Source organism: Arvicola amphibius, chromosome 8 (genome assembly GCF_903992535.2).
Source record: "Arvicola amphibius chromosome 8, mArvAmp1.2, whole genome shotgun sequence".
NCBI lineage: Eukaryota > Metazoa > Chordata > Mammalia > Rodentia > Cricetidae > Arvicola > Arvicola amphibius.
In genome coordinates this window covers 86,368,770-86,390,407 of record NC_052054.1, presented here as the reverse complement: position 1 = coordinate 86,390,407, position 21,638 = coordinate 86,368,770, and positions in this window count along the sequence as shown.

The following is a 21,638-nucleotide window of genomic DNA, read 5'->3' as shown; positions in this document are numbered from 1 at the left end:
TATTTTTTTTTAAAAAATAGATCTACTTATTTTATGTGCTTGAGTATTTTGCCTATATGTATGGGTACCGACCGTGTTTATCACTAGTGACAGAAGATGTCAGAGGACATCAGATCCCCTGAGGCTATAGTTACAGATGGTTGTGAACCACCCTGTGAGTGCTGAGAACCAAGCCCAAGTTCTCTGCAAGAGCAGCAGGGGCTCTTAACTGCTGAGTCGTGCCTCCAGGTCCTTATTTCGTTTTTAATCTTGTGTCTGTGGTGGGGGGGCGGGGTACAGCGCACATGGAGCATGGAAGAGAGTGCTGGATCCCCTGGAGCTGGAGTTACAAACAGTTGTGGGGTGCTTGGAACAAAACTAGGGTCCTCTGCAGGAACAACACCCTTTCTTAATAGCAGAGCCTCCTCTCCAGCCCTGACAAATATTTTGACTCCCCATCCTGACTTTCATTGTCTGATATTTGTGACAGTAACTTTGGCTTAAGAAAAGCGAGGGAAACTGGGAGGTTGTCTTAAAGAACTACATACGGCAGGAAGCAGCCCCCTCAGGCCTTGCAGGGTCTGTGGACTGAAAGGAAGTCCTTAGGACCCTCATCCCTTTCTTCTGCCCTTTGCTCCAGGAGCTTTGGTGTCTACATTCTCGTTCTCTGCCTGCGCTTCCGGTGATGCCCCGGCATGCTCTTCTGCATGGCAGCGATTCTTCCCATGAGCGTGCACTGGGGCCCTTCCCATGCTCCGCTCTGCTTCGATTCTCTCCTTAACCCTGGTCACCTCTGTCTATTGTGTGCTCCTTCCCTCAATGAGAGCAGTGGCCATTGATGCATTCATTGATTTATATCCTGCGCCTGTCTGCCTGGTAAAGCAGCACTCAAATATTTGTTGAGTAAATAAACAGGCCCTGGGAGGTAAGTTTGTTTATTTTCTTTCTTCTTCTACATAGGGAGGTTGAGGTCCAGCAGAATAAACTCCCTGAGGTCAATGGGCTCACAGGGGAGAGATCGGAGGCTTGAGCCCTCTGGTTGTGAACCCTGCTTGGGGATGGTGTCTGAAGATCATTCTTTTCCTGACCACCAAATGACAGGTAAAGAAAGGAGCAGAATCAAGATCAAGTCTGTGATGCCCAGGCTCCTGCCTCTGTCCTGTGTTGAACAGGGTTCTGATTTCATTTGGCGACCTCCGCACCTTGCTACGGCACTCTGAAGGAAGATTTTCCTGAATTTACACTCAAGAATGAGCATAGCACACATTGCCTCGTGAGCTGAGTAGAAGAGAAAGAGAGACGCCAAGAGATGGGTGTGGGGAGAAGATGGCATCTCCGCAGCTCTGGGGAGGGAGCATGGTTCTCCTGTCTCCCTTACACAGCTACAGTGGAGCCTCAGAGTTGGGGAAACTGAAGAAGCCTATTGGAAGCATCAAAACCAAAGCAAAACAAAAACAGAAAACGACAAAAACAAAATATGTCAGCACAGATTCATTACTGCGCAAAGTCATGCCCACGAGTCCTGCTTTAAGGTCTCGACTCCTATTTGCTGTAATCCGATTGTTTGCAATCGGGTACCCTCCCTCCAGGGGCAGGTGGGCAGCTCTGAGATTGCTAACCCACAAGTTCCTGCTGCTTTTCCCAGCCCATTGTTTTACAAGGATGGAAGTTCAGGAAACTAAGCTGCTTAAGTCTACTACTCATTTACTGTAGCCAAGGTAGTTAAACTATCTGTTTTCCACTCTTCCCCTGCAGGGCTGTTAGGAAATAAATGAGGTATGGGAGAATTCACACACCCTGCCCAGCAAATTCAAGCCTCCCCCGTAACCATGGAGTTTTTCTCAGTGGGCCATCGGGTTTTCTATGATTCAAGGAGTGAAGAAATATGCTTGGGGAGGCATCAGATACCCAAGCCTTCCACCGGTCGCTGACACTCAGCATATGACTCTTGATTGCAAAGGTGACAGAATACCCAAAGTTCATTAGCCCCCTCCCTCCCTGCTATAACGCAGCCGCCGAACAGGCGATATCATTAAGTAGCCATTAGATGCGCATAAAAGGGGCTGCTATGGAACCCATTAGTTAATTATAAAGTAATCGCAAACATACCGAAAGGAACATCTGTTTGATTTATTCCAATTACTTAAACATCCTTCCGTTCTCCTTACTGGGATTTAGGCCACTGGAGAAGGGCAGGGGCAGCCTGATTTTCAGCTGGGATTGGGGTCCTAAAACTTGAAGAACTACATGGTGAGGCAGACAAGGACCTAGCCTGTGTGAAGCTCCCACAGAGCCCTAGGGGGCTCATAGACTGAACCTTCCTTCTGGTATGTCACTCCTGATAGGTTGCTGGTCAGGTGCCCAGGGTGGCATGGGGGGCATGTGTGGAAGCCAAATTGCCAGGGAGACATCTGCTATGTTCTACAACAGCATAGCCAGTGCCTCTCTCCCTGATCAGGCCATCCCAACCCCAGACACACTTTCCTGTACACCTCCGTGGGCTTCTGAGTGCTAGGTGTCTTAAAGGAACCAACAACAGACTGTTTTCTCTTGCGGTTCTGGTGGGTCAGTAAACCCTCCTCAGGAAGGTGGTAAGCAGGCCACTCTTTCCCTGGATTCCCTTCCAGCTTCAGGGGTCCCAGTCATTTCCCTGTTATGACATCCTAACTCTAACCTCTTCCTCCCTCCTTCCCCCATTCTCTTACCTCTTTTTGTCTCCACCTGACACCATCCCTGTAAGGACACTTGGTCGTATTGGAGTGAGGGTCCCTCCTCCTCTGCTATGATGCCATCTGCATACTAATCTTCTTTGCAAATGAGCTGGAGGTCTGAGGTGCTAGGTGTTGGGACTTAGCTATCTTTTTCATGAAGATGATCCCACCCACAGCAGTCTCACAACTGTCCTATTTCTCAGAACAAGCCTTACTACACAAATTTTGAGGCACAACAGGAAAGAAAAAAAATGCTCTTTTAAGTGTTCACTCCTGCTCAGAATGTGCCAAAAAAGCTGTTCTTGGTACCCTGTCCCATGATCTCATCTGTAATGCAGAGGGATTAAGGTCGAAACTTCAAGATAGTCCTTGACCCATTTTCCCAGGGCCAGGATGCTATGGATCAGCCCAAAGCATGGGTCTGTTGAGTGTTCCTTTCTATCTGTGCAACACCACATCAGCTGAGCTCTCCAACTCTATCCCAAGTTGGGCCCACCTGACTTTGTCCAGTCCCCTGGGAGATCCCTGTGTCTGATTCCTCATCATTTCCAGAGAAATCACTGTGGGTCTGGGGGTGGGGACAACAGTACAACTTTGAATTGTGATAGTGTCCCTTCCCAGTTTCTGTCCTCCTCAGTTGGATCCAGCCAGATGGAACTCTGGAGACTCTCTGACCAGCAATGGTCCAGACAATGGTCTGATGAAGTTGCCAAGCCAGTAATGTGAACTCAAAGGGCAAGTTTACAGCATTTTATTTTATTTTCTAGAGAGTGTGACTTCAATTAAAATATCCCACTTTTTTTTGCATACCACCTGTCTATGGAGTGATGTTGCAGAGCAGAATGAGGGTGTTTCTGCTCCTGAGAAATTAGGTGCAAATTGCCCTGCATCTTCTCAATGACTCTCATTACCAAATCAGAGCTGTGTCTTCAGGCCGCCTATTAGACTCACAGATGCCTCGTTCTACCTTCTCCTCTCTGTGCCCCCCCCCCAAGCCTTTCATGGTGCCCATTGCTCTATTGAGGCAGCCTTCAAGCACACCATCCAGCTTCTGCCAGTTGCCTTGGGCCCTTCTTCTACTCTGGTCTTCCATGTGACTTTTCTTCTGTCACCCCAGTGACTGAAATCCCACATATACATGGAAAAGTGGCTCTCTTCTCCCAAGATGTTAGAGCTTTTCACTGAGGTGGGTGTGCCCTGGGGAAAGTGCCTGTTTGCAGTGAATGGATTCTCCTAATATTCTGCCTCCAACCCTCTGACTTTTGATCAGATCTTTCATCCTTCATAAAGCCTTTGTGACCCTAATGACAAGGGCAACTCTTCACTAGGTGAATTCCTGTATCCTCGGTGTGACCATGACCCACAGGTGACAGGGACAAGATAGACTTATGCAAAGCTCCTCCCTGTCTTTGAATGGGCTTGACAACCTTTCCTTTCCATTCCCCAAGTGGAGGCTCTGCAAAGGGAGCAGCAGGCTGATATGCTGAGTAGAGGAGGAGGCGTGGCCAGTAGTCTTTATGGCAGAAAGTAGAGTACAGTGCATTCCCAGGAAGCAGTGGCTTTAAGAACAGAAGCCAGGCCTTGACCCTGCCAAATTTATCCCTAGAGTAGCCTGTTCTCTGTGGAGGGAAGATAAGAATCACCAGATTTCTGTATGAAAGGAAATATTGAGGTGGGGTGTGGCTCAGTGGAGGAGCACTTGTACAACTTGTGCAAGGCCATGGGTTTGATCTACAGTGCTGAAAGAACCAGGGCTCTGTCAGAAAATTCTGGAAACGGATCAACCAGTGACCACTAACATCTTCACATAATTCTTACAGCATAGTAAAGCCTGAGACCTGCCAATCTAGAACATTATATAAACATTAAAACTTCTTGCATGAAGGTAGACTCAGATTGTAGTTCTGAGGAATGACTTGTCATCCTCCTTCCTTACTGGCCTGGATCCCATCTGTCACCAATGCCACATACCTTACACTATGAAAACTTCATAGTGCGCTCTTTATCTTGGCTCTCCTAGAGCTCAGGGGCCTCCTCCTGGGGAAGGGACAAAAAGAATTTGTCAGATTTCAGTACTGTGGGCAGGGCTGCTCCCTTGTCTTCTGCTGCCGAACCTCCCATGAATAACAGCAGTGGAGTTAGCTCTCTGTGCTAACCACGATGATGCCCCCTGCTTGCCTCCAAAGTCACAGGCCTGGGACCTGCCTGGCAGTCTGTAAGGATGGGGATCTAGGCCAGGCTTCTGCAGTCCTGTGAATAGATGGAAGAGCTTCCCAGGAGCCTTGCCTGGCAAGTCCTTGTGCCAGACAGAGTTCTCAGGTTACTCCTAGGAGACGGAAAGCAGGTCCTCTAATGGTGGATTTGTACAAGAGGATTTCCTGAGAACCTTTACAAACATTCCCTGGCCTGGCTGTTGTATACATCACAGGTGTCTATGTAGTTTGGGGGTTCAGAAGCAAAAAGCTGACAGGATTCCTTTGCTATGCCAGTATCTCTGTGGACTATCTGTTGAGTGGCAGGTGGGGTTGTTGGTTGGGGGGGTGGTTGGAAAAGAGCAAGCTTGTGGCCAAGGAGAACAAAAGGCAAGGACAGCAGGGGTAGCAGGATTCCCAGGTAGCCCCAAATGCTCAGCTGTGAAGATCCTCCATTGCTGTGCTGATTAGGGTTTTTTTTTTTTTTCTTTCCCCCTCTCAACTTGACACACCTAGAATTATCTGGGAAGTGAAACCTCGATTGGGAAAAGGCCTCCATCAGATTGGCTCGTAGACCAGTCTGTGGGGCATTTTCTCTATTAAAGACTGATGTGGGAGGGCCCAGGTCACTGTGGGCAGAGTCCTTCCTGGGCAAGTGGCCTAAGAACATGGATTGAGCCAGCCATGGGAACAAGCCAGGAAGCAGCATTTCTCTACAGCCTCTGCTTCAATTCCTGCTTCCAGGTTCCTGTCTTGAGCTTGCCTCAGCGAAGGAAGATAGATGTACGCTGCATGATAACAAACTCTTTCCTCCCCAACTTGCACTTGGTTAGTATTTCATCACCACAATAGAAAGCAAGCTAGACAATAGAGCTCAATAGTTTGGCCCATGCCGCACTTAGTTTTGGCTGGGAGGTTGCCAGAGGGTAAGGTTTTTTTTCAAAGAAAGGGTTGAAGTGGCGGACTATGGAATACGGACTCTGAATTGTTCAGAAAGGCTGTCAGTCCTGAGGGTCAGAAAAAAAGGCAAGAAAGGGATGAGCATGAGGCAGATGGCTGGCAGGGTGAACAGGACAGCTAAGCTGAGAACGGAAGATGTGTTATTCCTCTGCAGAGAGCATCCTGAGAGAAGGCAGCACTCCGGAGCTGGCATCGGCTCTCTTCTGTAACGGGGAGAGCCTTGCTTCTGAGGCTGCGCATCGCCGCGGTTTTATGGACTGTTGCTTCAGGTGGAAGTGTGGAGTAATTATTTTCTTATGACTGTTTGTAGATATAATTGTGCCTTGCTACTCGGGAATTTATGTTGAGAAAATAATTACAATTGGATTAACGGCATCGACAATCTTTTAATTCCACTATCAACACTGTTTGTATTTAAGCCTAGCTTCTTCCCTGCCAATCTGATGTGTCTGTTACAATAAGCATTTCAACTCAATTATTGTCTCAGTAACAATCAAATTATCTTTAATATGATGTAATTACTTTTTTTTTATTAGGCTAAACTGGGTATCCTGAGCTGTGAATGTCTAGCGTAGCTTTAAGAAGTGATTAAAACAAACCCGCAGGCCGTTCTAAGATATGAGTATGTTTTCCAAAAGTCATTTAAAACCCAGATCATTCACTAGGAGCTCAAAACCATCTTGCTGGTACCAAGTTCACTCCCTGTGGGAACCCCGCCCCCAGGTTGTTGCGTCCTTGCTGTGTGGCTTTGCTCTGCGCCTCCAGCCTTTATATCTACAAAGGATTGTAGCCCTTCCTGCCAGCTGTTTGGCTTCATGGCTTCCTCAACTCAGCATGAACGGGGCGGGAGGGGGGCCTCTGTGGTGGCTGGATCATGGGACATCCAACAGCAGATCAAGGGCTTTGAACCTTGTGTTGTGGGTCAGATTGCGAGTCTCCCTACTGTGTACACATGCTGAAGTTCTACTCGCCAGTCCCCCTCAGACCATTACCCTGTTTGGAGATTAGGTCCTGCAGGGGTTAAGTGCCAATCTAGAGATTGGTAGCATGAGGTTCTGGCTGTTGGCTCTCATAGGACTAGTGTTCTTACATAAAGGGGAGAGTTGTACGAAGCACTGAGGGGACATGATACCAAGATTCCCCAGAGAAGATGACCAGCCCTCTGTCAGCCAAGGAGAGAGATCTGCGGCAGGCCTTTCCCACATATCCTACGGCCTATCCTGTGCTGCCCTAGCCTTGGTCTCAGACTTCTGTCCAACAGAGTTGTCACCTTCCCGTCTCCGTCTGAGGTGATTGCCACAATGGTCGAGAATGTGGCTCTCGAATCAGAGCTGTCTGCTTGAGTCTGAATCCAAGCCCACCTTATCAGTAGTGAGCATTTGATTCTACCTCAGTTTTCCCGTTCTGAAAGATGGGTCTGGCAGTAACATCTGCCTTACAATGTTTTGTGGTGCACACAAAGAGGTCAGTACAGAAGACTGTCAGGCATTTCCAACACTGTTAAATTGTACACTACATAAGACACAGTGTTCAGCTCCTCACAGGCCCAGCTAATCTTCACCCAATCCTTTGAAGGACAGGCTTCAAATTTTCTGTGAAGAAACTGAAACAGAGGCAGGCCTGGCCCAGGGTCTATGACTCTATGGTCATAACTGAAAGGCCTCTGGTTGGGTCGTCTTAGTTACTGCTCCATTGCTGTGACAAAACACCGCGACCAAGAAAACTTACAAAAGAAAATGTTTCGTTGTGCTTCCAATTTCAGAGGGTTTCATCCCGTTGTGGCCAAGGGAAGGCAGGCCAACAGAAACAGTAAAAGTGCACATCTTGATCTGAAGGCAAGAGGCAGAGAAGGAGCACCCTGGAAATGGTAGGAATCCTTTGAAAACTCAATGCTTGCCCAATGACACACCTCCTACAACAAGGTCACACCTCTTAGTCCCTTCCACCAATTAAGTACCAAGTGTTCCCTCACTTGGCCATTCTTATTCAAACCACCACACTGGTGTTCAAGGGGGACAGTGGAACAGATTGCCCTTGGGGTAAGAGGTATATTAGAGGCATTATTAACACCATGGTCACACACAGAGAGATAGCAGCATGGCGGGGACTCTGAGGAACGTTCATACCTGCAGGGGAGAGTTGGATAACTGAGGATAGGGAGGTTTCATGTAGACAGACTAACTCTGCTTTCCCAGAGGGCAACATGAGTAAGGGAGAGTCTTGGATTGCCAGAAAACAATGGGCAACTTTGAGTCGGTATGGAGTCTGGAGGAGGCACATTTAGTTGAGGGCTACCTACTATACACACAGGTAGTGGGGATCCGTCTTCACTGGTAGCGCCCTAGTATCCTAAGATCCGAGCCTAAAAGCTTTAGGGGAATTGAAAGTGGCATCTGGAGTCTTGAGCACCTAGGGCCATTATTACCTCAGTTCTCTGGTTGCCTCAAGGTTCATCCCCCTCTGACCCTCTTTTCTATTTTTCTATGGCAGATTGGAAATGGGCCTATCCGGTTCTGAGCTGTACATGACTGCTAGGTCCACTCCTTGGCTGGGTCATTCCATAATGCCTTCTTGGAAGACTCTGACCCTTTTCCCACTTGGAATAAGACACACAGGAAACTTCCTTTAAGAATGTGCTTTATAGGGGCTGGGGAGATGGACCACGTGGTTAAGAGCACTTGCTGCTCTTGCAGAAGACCAGAATTTGATTCCCCACACTCATAATGGGATCCAGGGGATCCAATGGCCTCCTTTGGCACTGCATGTATGTGAAGACACACACAAATAAAATAAAGTAGATGGCTCAGTGGATAACAGCGCTTGTTACTCCTGCAAAGGACCTGGATTCAATTCCCAGAACCCCCGTGGAGGCTAACAGGCATCTGTAGTTCCAGTTCTAGGAAATTCAATGTCCTCTTCTGACCTCCTTGGGCACTGCAGGCACATTGTGCATTTACACACAAGTGGACGAAACACTCATATACATCCTATAAATAATCTTTTAAAAACGCGTTTTAGCATCTGTTTTCTATGCTGCCCAATATGGTGTCACTGACTACAGGTGACTATCCCAAGTGAAATGTAAGGGAATTGAAATTAAAAAAATTAAACCTTTAGTTTTTCGGTCCCACTCCCTCGGTACCCACAAGAGACTGATGACTCCAGGAAGCAAAGGCACAACATTAGCTGCATCATATGAGAAAGGTCCTTGGGACAGACAGCTTCTACCTAGATGGAGGCATTCTGAGGCCTTGGTCTGAGTTTGATTGCTTCCTGCTTTGAAAGGACCTCCCACAAAGCTCCCACAGGCCACTTCTCCTTCACTGCAAGACCACAGAATTTCTGCTGGTTTTCGCCTCTTAGCGATCGTACATGAGGGCACAGAGAGCATTCTGGTTTGAGGGACTTGTTTAGAGTGTTGGCTATGGCAGTGTTTCCAAGGATGTATATGTCTGCCCAAGTAAATAAATTGTGCATTTCTTTTGGGTGGGTGTGGTTTGTTCTATGTAAGTCACACTTCGGAGTTTGAACAAACCAACCTACTTGCTGAAATATGAATTTCGCGTGTATACATGTGTGTCTGCATGAGTTTATGTGAACCACAGTTGTGCAGGTGCCTGAAGAGGCGGGAGGGTGCCAGATCCTCCTGGAACTTGAGTTGTAGGCAGCTGTAAGCTACCTGCTGTGAGTGATGGGAACGGAACCAAGGGCACAGTAAATGCTCTTAAGCTCTGGACCACCTCTCCAGCCCTTTTCAGGTCATTTTTTTTAATTGCCAAAATATTAAAGACAATCCTTTAGTCACAGCCTCACTGCGCTACAGAAGCTACCACCAAAAATTTCCAGTTAGGTAGCATGACTCACAATAGCCAGAAAACCCTAGGAAGGGGAGGATGGGTTTTCATCTGTTCCCCAACCATGTGTGAGAGAAGAAAACACTACAGCCAGCCCTTCATTCAGTCCCACATCTTACCAGGCTTTCCCTCTGGGTCAGTCATATGCTGCTGTGTTCACTGGCATTTGGAAGGCTCAAAGACAGACCCGTGCATACATGCAGATGCGGAAGACGTCCTGCCCAATGAAGCACCCGAATCTGGAGGAGAGTGCTGAAGAGGGGGCCTCAGTGTTACCTGCTGGGAAAGCCACAGGCTGGTGCTGAGAAAGCCTTACACAGGCAGGAAATAGGAGCTGAGAATGGAGCTTCATTGCAAAAGGCTAAGAGAAGGTGGCCACACCGGAAATCAGGGTCTCCTCTTGGGATCTCTCATCTCAGTGATACAGGAATTTAAGAGGAGAATAAAATGGAAGCACAAGGACAGTTTTATTAGAGTTTTTAAAGCAAAACAAAAACCCAGGGGCAGAGGAGTTGTAAATCTCAGCAGCTGTTGGGAAGAGAATGGGGGAGAGAAAGACAGTTAAGCTATGCCATTGAGGTTGGACACATGGCAGACAAACAGCCATATCCGGGGAAGGAGGCTTCAGAGAAAGAGTAAAGAAACCCCAAATGATGGGGAAGCCCAAGATGTTAAGGAAAACATGTTTGGGAAAGAGGTAAAAAGAAGAAAGGGGGAAACATCCATCCCGTGTTCCAGTAATCTACTGAGCTCAGGACAGACATTCTGGGGAAAGAAAGTACAGTATTTCATTAAAGGACTAATTTCCTTTCTTCAGCATGGCTTAAGGTAAGTCCCCCTTCCCACATGTAGGTGCTCTCTTGGCTGGTCATTGATCTGAGCCATCTGGAATGTTAGTTCTCCATCAAAGTTGGAGACTGTTCTCTTGAACAGACATTTTCTCTACTCTAACAGAAAAGGCACTGTAATCCCAGAGCCTTGGGAGCTGAGACAGGAGGTGAAGACCTGCATAAACAACTTAACTAGGCCCTGGGATGCTGGAGAGAGAGAGAGAGAGAGAGAGAGAGAGAGAGAGAGAGAGAGAGAGAGAGAGAGAGAGAGAGAGAGAGTCAGAGAGAGAGACAGAGAGAGAGACAGAGAGAGAGAGACAGAGAAAGACAGAGAGAAAATTTGGGAATGAAGCTCATGGTAGAGTGCCTGCTTAGAATTCATCAGTGAGGGGCTAGAATTCAGGGGGAGGATTTGCCTAACATGTGTTAATTCCTCAGTACTTAAAAAGCGAAATTATCTGTGGCTAAATTGTGAAACAGTGAACAGCTTTAAAGGTGGAAAAAGCCACTGTTAACAAATGAAATTCAGTATGTATGTGTATGTGGGGTATGTATGTGTATGTATGTATGTATGTATGTATGTGTGTGTGTATATATATATATGTATATATATATGCTTAATGTAGGTGCATGTGGGCGCATGTGTTAGAAAACAAAGAACAGGGAATGAATGGGGAAATCATGTTATTTAGCAATCAGAAAGACTTTCCACAGAGAGCCCCACCTGGCCTCCAAGTTATGGAAAGCCATTAGCCAGAAAATAACTGATGTTTTCAGGAAAACACATCACTAATTACCATGACACCCACGTTTGTAAAGCATTTAGCAACTTTGAGAAGTGCTGGGCAAACTGTAAGGTACTGATCAGCACAACAGAACTGCCAGGCAGGTGTCAATATCTCATTGTGTGATCCTAGGTCCAAAAGGGTATCCCACGATCTAGGACTCCACATCCAGGAAATGTCAGAGGCAGATCTCCATGAGGGCACCTGACCAGCTGAGTCTCAGCCCCTACCTGAGTTCAGACCTGGTTCCGTGCATGGACTATGGGAAGGGAGGGTAGCCCCAGTCTGGATCCGCGAGGAACTTGTCTCCTCACCCATCTGAGCCCTCAGCATTGGGTGTGCAGGCACAACCCTGAAAGCGTGTTATTGATAGTTTCACCCATGGTTTTGAGGATTGACCCCGGGTCTGGGAATCTGCATTTTAAAGCGAAGCTTTAGTGAGCCTGCAGAGCTTGCCCTTAACGTTCTGGAGAGGAACACTGTGGAGTTTCTACGGCATCGGATGTCTACCTGGGTTTATTGCAAAGAATGCACAGGACCTTCTGCCTGCTGGGTACAGAATATACTCAAGAGTCACAACAGGATGCAGAGGGCACACTTGGGAGCGTGGTGCAATAACCCATTTGAGAGTCTCATCAACAGAAGTGGCTGAAGTGAGCAGAAATGTTGACGTGTCGTCCGTGGAGTAGAAGAAAACTGAAGTCAAGGCTGGCTCCAGGATTGAGTATGACTGTTGGGTGGAAATGTTAACTGTGGGATAGCATATACCAGATTAGGGGTTTGGGGTGATAGGGAAGAATAAATTGTGCGTATGTGTGCAATGAGATTATGATGAAACCTACTGATATCAGTCACTGATATCAGTGACGACATACTGGGATGAAAACCTGAATAGCAGTTGGGTTAAAAAGAAATAACAAACAACCCAAAGAGAGGGTGGGGTGGGAGGTACCCTAGGATAAGATGAAGTATATCAGAGATTTAAACCCACTGTTGTGTAATGAAAGGAGCCTGGACCAGCAGGGTCTTGGGTAGAGTCTCAGATCATTCTTTATGTAGTTGTCAAGGGTCGGGGTTTCTGCAGTTGAACAGCTAAAGACCCTGCCATGCTTCTGGCAGAGTTACTGTTAGAAGTGAAGCAAAAATTTGTGTGGAAGTATTGGGAAAATAGCTCACTTGGTACAGCACAGTGCTTGTCCTATAAGCAAAGGGATCTGAGTTCAATCCTCAGAACCCACATTCAAAACAAACAGGGCATGGTGTGTGCTTGCTTGTGTTTGGAATCTCATTGCTGGGTAGATAGAGACTGGCAGATCTATGGAGCTTTCTAGACAGCCAGCCTAGACTACTTGGCAAGTTCCAGGCCAATGAGAGACCCTGTCTTACAAAAAAACAAGGTAAATATGTATGAGGAACAGCATCTAAGGTTGACCTCTGGGGCATGTGTGTATCGCACACAGAAAGCTACCAAGAGTGTGTGTTGCTATAAGCAGACCTTTTCTGTGTGGTGCTATAAGGTCCTTACTATCAATGCCATGAATTACCTCTGAGTGTGAAACTTTAAACTCTTTGGGGATACCAGGGATCTTTAGTCCCATGGGAACAATGGGGACAGCAAAAGTCATGTGGACTCTGAGTTTGATATGCTGTTCTCAGAGTCCAGCTCCTCCTCTGGTGGGCCTTGACTGTTGTTTGTGGAATGAGAAAATCCATACTGATTTGGTCTTCACTAAATACTTTGGGTGCAAGAAACAGAAATCTACTTGGACTCACTGGAATGAAAGATTTGTTAAAAGAAATGGGCACACCTCACAGACGCCATGATAAAAGATTGGGGGATTGCTGAATAGCTAGAATTATTTCAGGGTCTGCTGTATGAACACATATGATAAATAAAATAAATATGGTTGAATCAATGCACCAATGGGGAAGTGGGTTCTCAGGCTGCTCAGGTGTTAAGAGCAGAGATTGGGGAGAACACACCGCAACCTGCATTGTTATCATCTCTTTTTCTTCCACCTATAAACAGGAAGCTGGTGTTTGCAAATGTGTCCACAGGCCTGCACAGCCCAGACTCTGGGCCTCCCTGGTCCATGTTTTTCTGAACTTAGTTGTGTGTCACTCTGGGAGAGAATCCAAGTGACCTGTTGAGTCTGACCCAAGTATCCAGTCAGTGATGAGTACAGAAAGACACTTAGCAGTGACAGCTGGATACCCAGTTAGGAAATGAGATATGAGGGACTCACAGGTTACCTGCTGTGTGCATTTGAGCGAAGGACCACTTGGGAAGTGGCTCGGAGATGTTGTGACTCATAGTAGACACTTTTGAGATGTAGGCAACCCTCCTGTATGTGCCTCTCAGCAGTTGGTTATTCGATCTTCTCTTTGTATACCTGCCCAGATGGAAATGTATAGGGAGCAGGAACAGAAAGGGAAGAGAGGAGCCCCAGGAGTCAAACATACCGGACAGTTCTCAAAGACTTCAGTAGCCCCTTCTCTACTGCAGCTGTGGCTCTCATGGGATCTCAAGGCAAATAACTCCAGCTACGTCTCTTCTCTTAGTGAGCAGTCAGTTCTCTACAGAAGCAGGGGTACAACAAGCTGCTCACTGCAGCCTCCTACCCTGGCCTTCTCTCCTTTTCTAGGACCACGAGCCCACCAGGGCATATGACTCTTAAAAGAACAGATTTTATTAAGTTTTCCAAATGTAAACTGATTCCATATTTCTCCGTGATGATTTATTCATATTATAGTACACATTTTTGTACGATATAGTACCTGTTTTTGGTTAAATCCTTCCTCTATTCAAGGAAGATCATATTTCATTAAATGAGATGGATAAGGGTGGGGCTGGCCAATACTGACATTTATTCTTGTGGAACATCACTGTTAAATGAGAGAATTAATAAGAAGTACAGAACAGATGTTGTCCTTGCGACCAAGGCATTTATTTATGAGAATTCTACCTTGAGGGTAGGAGAAAGGAGAAAGGAGAGAGAGAGAGAGAGAGAGAGAGAGAGAGAGAGAGAGAGAGAGAGAGAGAGAGAACAAGACAAGAGTAGGTGGGTGAGTAGGGTAGACACTTTGCCCAGGAGAAGGAGACTTGCTTTCTGTGACTGATCTTTCTCTAGTCTGGGGTCCAGCATACCTCTCATGACAAGAGGACAGCACTTTCATTATAGCTTTGTTTTTCTGGAAACATGGATATAGATCCTGAGCCCTTACTCATGCTAGGCAATTGCTCTACCAAGGTCTAATGCCATACCTAGCCCAAAATTTTCTTCTAAACTATTTATTTTTATTTTGAGTGCACAAGCATTTACCTGTGTGTATGTATGTGCAGCGTGTGAATGTAGTGACCACAGAGGGCATCAGATTCCCTGGAAGTCACTTACAGATGGCTATCAACTGCTATGTGGGTGCTGGAAACCGAACCTGGGTCCTCTGTAAGAGCAGGCAATGTTCTTAACTGTTGAGAGATCTCCAGTCCCTCAGAACAAAGCTTCTAAGGTGCTGCGTTTTCATCCAGTCCCTGCAAAGAGTGGCAGCTGGGGTGTCTGGCAGAAGATCAGTGGTGGTCTGGCGGGGTGGAGGATGGGCGTCTCTTCTATCACACATACTAAAAGGAGTTCTTGCTTTATGTGTGGCTTTCAGGTCTAACTCCGTAGAGATGACCTCACTAGACACTTTCATTTTCTTCCCTAATGACCAAGGGTACTGGGCCTTAGTGTAGATCTTAGAAGAGAGATTCAGAGAACTTCACAGTCAAGCTGTTGGCTTTTATAGGGCCTGCTCTCCACGCCCTTGGGTATTTCTAGCTTTATGATCCATAGAATGTCAGTTACTCAGGTAAGCAATCCCGTGGCCTTATCTGAGAAAAGGCCTTTCCTAGCACCCAGGGTGAGTTGCTAAGAGATGAGACAGAAAGCCCCTCCCCTGCCTCCTTCTTAAGCAAATTCACATTCATTTCCTATTTGACATTTCTGACTAGAAGTTTCAACTAAAAATAGTGACCCAGTTACACGCAGTGCTGGGAAACTCAACCACAGTTCTGGTTAGAGCTGTTATCTTGGCCTCACTCCGCGGGCATCATTAGCATACACATCATTCCCCAGCTGCCGCTACCGCGTCAGGGTGACTGAAAACAAAAGGAGATAGCGCTGAGGCCCGGCAGCTCTTATCTAAGTGTTCAAACCCAATTCCTCCAGCCCAGCCCTTAATTGCAAGATTATCAGGAGCTTGAAGCCGAGAGCAGTGGGAGGGGCTGGCTGCTGCCTGAGCCGCGGGAGTGTAAGGGTCCTCTGCCGCGGGGTCCGGGTGAGAGGAGCATCTTAGAGATGGTGCAGGTCGATCGTATGCAGAGCATCCTGCCTGCTTCTTAAAAGTTGGTGAGACACAAAATGATTTCTTTCAGGGGCTCAGAGAGCCCTGAATTAAGATCTTCTTGTTGGATCTGGAATGTTCTGTAAGGGCTCGTGTGTTAAAGAATCTCAGTGTAAGATTCAGAAGAGCTTCAGAGAGATATGTGTGTCAGCAGTGTTCAGGGCCAGAGACACAGCTCCATGCTAACCGTTTGTAGCACCCTGAATTATTGTCAGGACTCAAAGCCAGGATCGTTCTGTTAATCTAGTTGGGCTGCTCAATCATCTGGCGTATGGACTATTCCTAAGAAGTCAGGATTACCTTAAACCAAGCTAAAGAGTTAGGTGGATTAATTATCCCCTTAATGCGATTATTTTTCTTCACTCCCAGAATCTTCCTCACTAATACAAGCCCTATAAGTAGCCCCGAGTTTCAGCTTCCTTTATCCACTTCCTTCTTTTTCTTTTTCCTCCCCCATCTTTCTTTCAGATGCTGCCCAGCACCTTCTTCTAGTGTATTGAGCTCTCCTACTCTTTCACAAAGGGCACATCCCATCCTCCTCCACGTGCTTGAGGTCTGCCCTGTGACTAACATTCAGGCCAGCTTAATTCAAATTGCATGGCTTTCCCCATTTTCTCCTCCATTCTCCTTCTCCGGGTAGCTACTGAGATTTACACTTCAGCTCCTCCCGGGGTTTCTCTTTTAAACTCCAATAAAATCGCCCTCTTTGAATAAAATTTGGCTTGACTTGACTTTCAAACTTCTGCTGCCTTTTAAGTCTTTCCCTCCTCTCTCAGCCGGATCACAAGGATTGCAATTTAAAGAATGGATCAATCCGCTCGGTGGAGATGTAATCTCGTGGCATTATTGGGAGGCACAGGAAAGTAGGAGTTGGGGACTGGTCAGAGGAAGTGGATTAGTAGTGCCCTGCCTTTGAAGGCTGGCTTGTGCCTCGGTCCCACCCCGCCCTTCTCTCTCTCCTACCAGGCTGCTGTGAATGAGGTAAGAATCCTTCCTCAAGTACACCCTCCCACCACGATATTCCTTGCCGCAGGCCTAAAAGCAGCAGAGTCAGCAGACTGGAACTTTTAAAACGATGATCCCAAGTAATTTTTCCTCTTCTGAATTCTTCCTCTCAGATACTTGTTTACGGCAATGAAAAAGTTTGACTAATGCACCAGATGTGTTGGCCTGTCTACCGTGAGCTCTTCCCTCTGTGTTGTAGTGCCACTCTGCAAGTCCTTCCAGAGGCCGGGCACTCTGTGAGACCGGGGCTTAGGGGTCCCATCCATTGGAGGACCCAACACAGGGTCTGATGTCTAAACTACAGACTTGAAACCACTTCGTCTTTTCTATCTTATAAGGCAGAGACTCCTTATAAGGAGTCATTGTTGTGGGGGCGGGGGGGGGGGCAGCATATTTCAGGGGAGCATGCCACATCTTGATTAAGGAAGGCTATGTGGAAGAAAGGTGGGCAAAAGAAAGAGATTTCTTTTAGAGATGGGGGGTTATCTTTCTCCTTTCTTTGGGAAGAATGGGTCTCCCCTCCAGATTTGTTCTTGTTTAGCCAATATTTGTCAATACGAGAAAGTTCATTTTCCATAAAGATTTTGTATTCCTGGGATTGGTTGTCTGGAGTGGGGGCGGGGAGGAAATGTTCCTCTTTTTGCACCAAGGACATTGCCTTTCTTCAGGGCAAAAAGTTCTCAACTTGCCTGGCAGCCCAAGGGCTCATTTGCATATCTCAGATTTTCGCTTTCTTCTTGCTTCCTCTAGCCGGAAACACGGAAGAACTGGTTTTTCTTCCAGCATTGCCTTCTATAAAACCCACACCAAGCTGACTGGACAATCAGTCACCCAGAAATCCTTCCTACCAGGGAGGAATCTCTCAACTCTAGGACCTGGCCGTAAATGGCAAAGGCTGGATGAGGAAGGAGAGAGGGAACCCAAGGATTAGAGTGAACCACTAGCTGAGCAATTTTCTTTGCCCCCGCCAAGGCTTAGCATTCTTGCCTGTGAGATGGGCACACCTTGTTTCCTTGGTGCCGTGTTTATCCTTTCTGCAGCCAGCTGGCCCTCTCTTCAGGTATCAGCTTTAACTGCTGTCGGCAAGCTGTTCCTATGAACAGACCCAGGATTGGCGAGAGGGCTGCGTGCTGACGCTAGAATTGTTTCCAGCTTCTTGATTACTGATGCTGCCCTCCTCTACGGATGCTGCCCGAGTGGCCCATGAGATGCTCACAGCCATGACTGTGAACTTAGGCCTCCATGATACCTCCCACATCAGTGTTAGGTTCCCATAGTGCTCAAAGCACTCTCTGCTTGCTACCTGCCATTTATGCTGCAGATATGGATAAGGAGCAGGTACCGAGGTTCTGAGCCCCAGTCCACATATCCAAGTCTTTGATTCAGTACTCTCCCCTCTTTTGTGGCTGGGGCACTCACGGAATACATTAGCGAGTAAAATGGCATTGTTATCAGTGAGGTGACAGGGACACAGCTCCACACTGCCACCTCCAGCAGCTTGAGGAATCCTTTGAGTTTTGGGGTTCTAAGCTAAACCAGAATTTGTAGCTTTTGTGCTAAAGATAGTTCAAGTTTGTGAAGCAGAATTAGCGATTCTACCAAAGAGATTTCAATATGGGCCTCAACGTGACAGTTAGGGAAAAGGTGACACAGGGCGAGCACAGTGTGACTCTGGAGTCACCGTGCGGCGTGCTTTTACAACAATCATAAATAGGATTTAGGGGAGTTTGACGTTAACATTTTAAAGGAGGGCGAAGGAGCCTAAAGAGATAGATCTCTGAGTGGTCCGTGAGGGACGCAGGACAGGCAGGTTTAGAATTGATAAAGCAAAAGTCTAATCTACAGAGGTGTGAAGATGTCTTTGCTGTAAACAAAGATCGTGGATTTATTTGAGATTCTCAGGCACATCTGGGGAAAGAGTGAAGCCCTGCCCAAGGTCACAGGCATTCCGACCTTAAATCTGGGTCATTGCTACTCTAATGTAAAATATCTATGCAGGAAAGGAATATCAATTTGAAGCCAGTGACCATCGCATCTAGTGTTGGTTTTGTTCTAATTTGGTTTTCTTGTTTATCAGTTGGGAAGAGATCGGACACTCAAACGATGGGCTTCTTTTCCTTTGAATGTCCCCATAATTTCCCTGTGTTTTCTTACTTCCTCAACAAGTTGTTGGTAGATTTTTCTTAAAATACAGGAGGTAGGGGTTGAAGAGTTAGCTCGAGGTTTAGGGGAACATTCTGCTCTTACAGAGAACTAGAGTTTCGTTCCCAGTTCAGCCTCCTGTAACTCCGGCACCAGGGCATTGGATGCCCCCGTCTGGTATTCTTGAGTCCGGGTACTAATGCACTCGTTGCCCATACACAGACATACACATGAATGCAAGAAAAAAAAAAGGATAAAAAGAAATCTTTAAAAAAATATTTTGGAGCCGGGCGGTGGTGGCGCACGCCTTTAATCCCAGCACTCGGGAGGCAGAGGCAGGCGGATCTCTGAGTTCGAGGCCAGCCTGGTCTACAAGAGCTAGTTCCAGGACAGGCTCTAGAAACTACAGGGAAACCCTGTCTCGAAAAACCAAAAAAAAAAAAAAAAAAAAAAAAAAAAAAAAAAAAAAAAAAAAAAAAAAAAAAAAAAATTTTGGGCAAATGAGAAAAGAATTACAGAAAATGAACATTTCTATCATTGTCTCTACTTTTGAGAATATTCAGAATTTCCCTAATGGGAAATCTATATCTAGCCCCCACTGGGGTTAAGAAACAGCTCATGTTCAGAACAGAGGGGGCGGGAACAGCAATTTTCCAAGTTTTCTTAATCCAATCGGCTCACTATGTAATTTCTGATTCCTAGCAGGATACACCCAAGCTGAAGTGCTAGGCCAGTAGAAATATTTCCTAAAGGGTGAGTTAGAACTTGGTGTTCTATTAATTCTGCTTTGGGTGCCTGTGCTGGAGGTGGTGGTAATGCCACTAACAATGAAATGATATGGAGTGTGGCTTACATAATCTAAACACCTGCTACTAATTTCTCTCTGTCCTCGTGACAACCCTGCAAGGTGACCACTGTCACCAAGGCTTAAAGAGCAGAGAATGGGGTTTAGAGGGACCACGATGTGCTCCTCGACGGTATTCGAAACTCATTCTCTCCACTTCTTCTTGCCTGATGACTTGTCCCAAGTTGCCTAAGAATCTCTAATGTGAGCAGAAAATTTAGGTTTTGCAGTCACTGCTGTGATGTGTCCAAGCTAAGCCATCTCCAGAAGTGTTTGCAGGCTCCACGTTCCTCTTCCTGAAGAGTGTGACCTTTGGGACTAGGAATGTTTCTGGAGAGGAGTCCACACATGCCAGAACCTCTAAGTTTCCCTCTTTGGAAGTTCTCCCACCTTTTTTGGGATACGGTCTAAATTCTTGGTTGTGACCTACAAACTCCCACTATGGTCTAGCTTTTTGACTACCTCTGTAATTCAAATTCTTCTTCAACCTTCTCTTTCAGTCTAAGTGCCAATGAAGGACGCTTTAGCCTGATGGGTCCATTGGAGCCATTTCTGGGTTCCCCAGGGCAAAAACTCCTAGATGATCCTCGAGAAGTCTGGAGGTAAGGTTGCTGGTAATAGCTCTGAGTATGGTTTCCTCACTCCTTTAGTTCTTGGGAGACCTGAATCTTCTGAGTGCACCTTCCTGGAGTTCGGTGATCAGAGAACCCTCTTCTGAACATCATTTACAGATTGGTTTTGGATCTATACAAGAGTATCTTGGCTCTGGGTGTCAGCTCTGAATGCCTTCAGGGAGATGATGGGTCAGCTCTCACATTACAGGACATCACATCCAACCCGACTCGGCAAAAGCCACAAAAATCTCTTTACTGTCAACAGCCTTGGCTACATTCTGATCACCTACTATGACAAGCGCTATTACTACTCATTTTATATTCCAAAAGTGCACACAAGGAAGGTCACCAGCTTCTCCTCTGTCTGGTTACAAGTACCCCGCCCAAGAGGAGAAGTCAGCCAAATGTTGTTTTGAGGAAGGAGGCCTAATGACTTTAAGTTCTAATTCTGACATTCGGTAGCTATGAAATCTTGGCTACTCACTGTCCCCAAGAGAATAGCTACTCTTCACACATCCGGCAGGATTGTTGAGAAAGACATTGGCATAACTTGGGAGCAGTGATGAACTGAAGGCTGTGTTGTATTTTAGGTTAAACCTCAGAATGCTGCATCTCGTCCTTGGGAACAGATAGTGCAGAGCCGGGAATCAAGACATAAACATGTGACAGTTTCTATTAATTGTAAGGGATTTATATTTCAAGGTAGAATAAGCCATCGACCCAAGAGTAATGGACCTCATGAGGCTTAAATTACATGGAAGCAAGGGGTATAATTACTGTGACCTTATAATTTATCATTCACACGAAGACACTTTGGGGAGTGGAAGAGAGTACTCACAGTAATCAATACCAAGGGAACGGAGGCAAGCAGGAACTAACCTGGGAATCTGGGGGACAGGAATGTGTCACTTCATTTATAGTGTGCACATGTTCATGTTTTAAACATCTCAGGGAGCATCTGCCATTTCCAGCCATGTGTCTTTGTTGGACCATACAGGATTTGGGGAGCTAAATTTTCACAGAGGATCCTGCTTATACATCAGGATTTCAGAACATGTATTCTGGAAGCTGTTTTCACCTTACTTGGGATGAGTTTACATTCTTGATTGTGACCAATGAATTGCTATCCCTGTCTGTCTTCTGACTACTTCTCTGCCTCCAGAGCTCTCTATTTCCTTCCCACTAGACTCCATTCAGTAAGATCCCACCTCTAGCCACTTGGTTTTGCTTTTCTCATGCTTAGAAAGCATCTTCTGCGGTCTTCAGCCAATACCTGGGCCCGTTAATTCATATTTTAATGTCCCTGTCTGTCCCAGTTTGCTTTCTTTTGCTGTGACAA